This window comes from Capricornis sumatraensis, chromosome 2, assembly GCF_032405125.1.
Source record: "Capricornis sumatraensis isolate serow.1 chromosome 2, serow.2, whole genome shotgun sequence".
In the NCBI taxonomy this organism is placed as follows: Eukaryota; Metazoa; Chordata; class Mammalia; order Artiodactyla; family Bovidae; genus Capricornis; species Capricornis sumatraensis.
This window is the reverse complement of record NC_091070.1, coordinates 132,934,170-132,937,901: the sequence shown is the minus strand read 5'-3', so window position 1 is coordinate 132,937,901 and position 3,732 is coordinate 132,934,170. Positions and strand designations below refer to the sequence as shown.

At 41.7% G+C, this 3,732-nt stretch overlaps 1 non-coding gene across 1 annotated transcript; it reads left to right on the top strand.

Moving 5' to 3' along the window:
• The first annotated feature begins 3,383 nt into the window (after window positions 1-3,383).
• On the top strand, window positions 3,384-3,490 carry LOC138074632 (U6 spliceosomal RNA). The gene has a single exon (XR_011144464.1). It is a non-coding gene; the product is annotated as a U6 spliceosomal RNA (small nuclear RNA).
• Window positions 3,491-3,732: the final 242 nt, after the last annotated feature.

Sequence of the window (3,732 nt, the reverse complement as noted above, 5' to 3'; positions counted from 1 at the left end):
AGATATTGTCCACAAGACAAATCTAGATAGTTGAGCCAAAGGCACATGGCTATTGGGGAAGTTTAGGGCAAATGATTTGCATTGTATTTTGTAGGCGGTGCTTGGCTGACCCGTAACTGCACCCTTCCACCTTGCTTTGGCCAACAGCTTGGGTGTGGTTGTTCATAAATATTCCCAAAGAGCAATGACGATTCTTCTGGACTCTTGAACACGCCACCTCCCTGTGGGAGAGCTCTGGGGTGTGTGTCCAGGACTCTCAATGAAGTTTTAATCAAAGCACTATTTCCTTCCCATTGTTGCTTTTGGAATGGCCTTGTACTCTGAATCCAAGCTTTGACAACAGCACCTCTGCTGAATTTTTCCACAGCAGCTCTTGGATTTCTGCCCCATCCCCTCCCATCTGCACGCCCCCATTTCCTCTCTTCTCTGTTTTGGCTCTGTGTGGTTCTTCTCGGTAATGTGGCTGAAGAGTAATGAACTCAAAATACCTAAGTAACAAATGAGTCACCAAACTTAACAGCAGCATTCTGAAGATCAGCGGGTGTGTTACTGGGGGTAAATAGCAGAGGAGCTGGCTGCCCAGAGACAGAGGGAGAGGGAGAAAAATAGAAACAAAATGAACAAGTTGGCAGAGGTGGCTGACAGCAGCTGAGGGGGTGGAGGGGGCAGGGAACTTGGTTGGCTTACAAAGGTGAAATCGGCGCTGTGGCTTGTCACACCCTGGCTGACTCAGGCTAAGAGCAGCCCCCTCTGGACCTGCTAACACTAAACTGTCCAGTAAAACCTGGCTGAACAAGTCATCTGACTGCTGTCCTCTCTGGTTTACAAGTTTTGTGTCCTAAGGCTTGGAATTCTTTGTCCAGGTTGCTGTAAGGCTCTAATCAGGGACATGGTGATATTGATCCAGGGCCATTCCCTTTCTGGTTATAAGTTATCTGGGTGGCAAGAGTCAAGACATTAATTTAAATTACTTCTTTTACTTCTTTGTTGGGGATTTTTAGGATGCACCATTTCCCCCCAAATCTTATCTCAAAGCATAACAGTAGAGCTGAACGGCAAGCTCAAGGCCAAGGCTTCAGGTGGCACTGGGCGTGAGCACAGTGGGCAACTAAGGCTGTAACTCTGCTGAGAGACCTGGGGACATTACCCCATCCAGATCAGCTTGGCTTAGAAGCCACAGGGCATGTGACCTGGAAGCTTAAGACGCGACTCCTACTTTTTCTACTTTTCTAAGTAAAAAGGGAGTGGAATAGGCTGAGTTCTTGGAACATGTCTAATGGTCTGATTTCATGGGTTTGATTTCATGTGGACCTGGCCAGCCCACAATCCTTCTCAAAGACTTTTAAACTGTCACGAGAAACCAGAAGGAAAAGCCACGTGTGCAAGAGACAAGGGCTGGGATGCAAGTAAGACTGTTAATATGGCATGGCTGTCAGGAGAATCTTCTGAAGAAAAATAAAATATTCCTTGAGATAGGCTGATTCAGATCATGAGGATAATGGGGTTTGCTCACAAGCTATGTGGAAGTTTGGTGACTACCTTAAAAAGAGAGAAGAGGGACAGGAGCTGCTTTGGGTTTTTAAGTCTGCAGCCGTGTTCTGCTCCACGTGACCTTGCAGTGAAGGCTGGACTCAGCTTTTGGCTTTGTCTCCGCTGCCCCTGCACACCCGCCTTCACCCCATAGAAGATCACAAGCAGATGCCATGACTTGGAAAGATCAAAGCTTGATCTTGAGAGGAAGTGGAGGACCTAACACTAACAAGGCTGTGCAGAAAAAGAACAATTACAGCTGCTGTGAAGAAAGACCACAACCCAAGATCCAATCAAAGCAAGCTTCCTGATCCCCATTAAGTTCCTGAAGAAGGCTGCCTCTGCTCAATTCAACTTACCTCAGCGAGCCAACTAGTGAATTACTGAAAATCTTCTTTGGAAATGATTCGTGAAAATCATCTCAGGGAAGTTCATAATCTTGGCCTCAGAAGTCTTCATTTTTCTTCTCCAGCGGATCTTCCTAGAGATTGAACCTGGATCTCCTGCATTGCAGGCGGAGTCTTCACCATCTGAGCCACCAGGGAAGCGCTTTTAAGATGATATAAACATATAAAAATAAAAGTAGAAATGAAAGAGCCAGCCATAGTTCCCACACTCAGAATGTTAACCGTGTAGTGTGTTTCTTTCCAGGGCTTTCATAGGCGTAGATTCATTCTTTTACACAGTTGTTCTCATTCTGTATTAGAATATTGTGCACTGCTTTTTGCTAAATATATCTTTTTCTGTTGTCACTTGGAAAATTAGGTAACCATGATAATTCTTAATGGCTGACATATAATTCATAGATTATGTTTTAGACATTATATATGCTTCCAGTTTTTTGAAACTATGTCTTGATTTAATAAGTGTATAAAATTTGGAGCTTTTCACTTTAGCCCCATCACTTAGCCATGTGGTAAATCATAATATCCCTGTTGGTAACCTGAGGGTTTCAGGAGAAATCTATAAGACAGATAATCAGAGGGAGCTGCTGGTCAGACTTCTTTCGGGATCTAGCCCCTCTTCAGCTATAAAACTCATGGTTTTCCGGTACAGGAGTCCTAAAGGACACAGACATTGCTTGAGGTAACGTCACGGCATATAGCTGTGTATTTCCTGCTGAATGTGGCCCACAAGTTCTATCTCTGGCCCCACATTTTCAAGCATCCTGAAGATAACAGATAATATTTTTAATGAATGAAAAGAACAGTATAATAAAGGACAGGGACTACACTCAGTGTGACAAGGCTGAGGCTCTCCTTTTAAAATATTTATAAAGTATCTTACTCTTATTCTGATTTCTTATTAGAGCATTCTGATTTCTTGTGGAATTCCCTGGTTGGGTCTCTTGCTGGAGAGATATGTTTTGAGCTACAGAAGCAGAAAGAGTTGGTACTAGTTAGAATGGGCAAAGATAGTTATGGAGGTAATTTATCCTTTACCAAAGAGTTCATAGTTGTATGGTGGTCATTAAGTATTTCATGCAAATGATGTTTTCTTTCAAAGGCAAGTACTGTGTCATGCAGAATAGAGTTCCTGAGCATAATGGAGGAGGATGCTGAGTACTTTTTCAGTGATTATTTCATTTTAAGAATCTCAACAATTCAGAGTCAAGTGCTCTTTTCCCTGTTTTGGATATGAGGGCATTAGACCACAGAAAAGTAAAATAAGTCACTTAAGGGGCATAGCTAATAAATGTTTGAGTCAAGATTAGAACTCAGAGCTGACATCAAAGCCTGTGGTCTTTACCCTACATCACAGTGCCTCCCTTGTTAAGCCTTATTTATCTATTGATGATCATTCTTGTAAAAAAAAAAACAAGCTAATACTTATTGATTAAAGGTGGCGCTTTCGTGCTCGCTTCGGCAGCACATATACTAAAATTGGAACGATACAGAGAAGATTAGCATGGCCCCTGTGCAAGGATGACACGCAAATTCGTGAAGCGTTCCATATTTTTGGATTCATGTCAATATATGGCAAAACCAATACAGTATTGTAAAGTAAAATAAAGTAAAAATAAAAAGTAAAAAAATAAATAATGTTTGAATATACCCATTTTATGAAGCAATAAAGCGAGGGCTCTATCCCAAGAATGTGAATATAAACTCTTTATACCATTTTAGTAATGAAAATCATATAAGGTCTCAAAATTTATAGCTGTGATAAAATATATACCATAGCAAAGGAAAACTTTGTCTT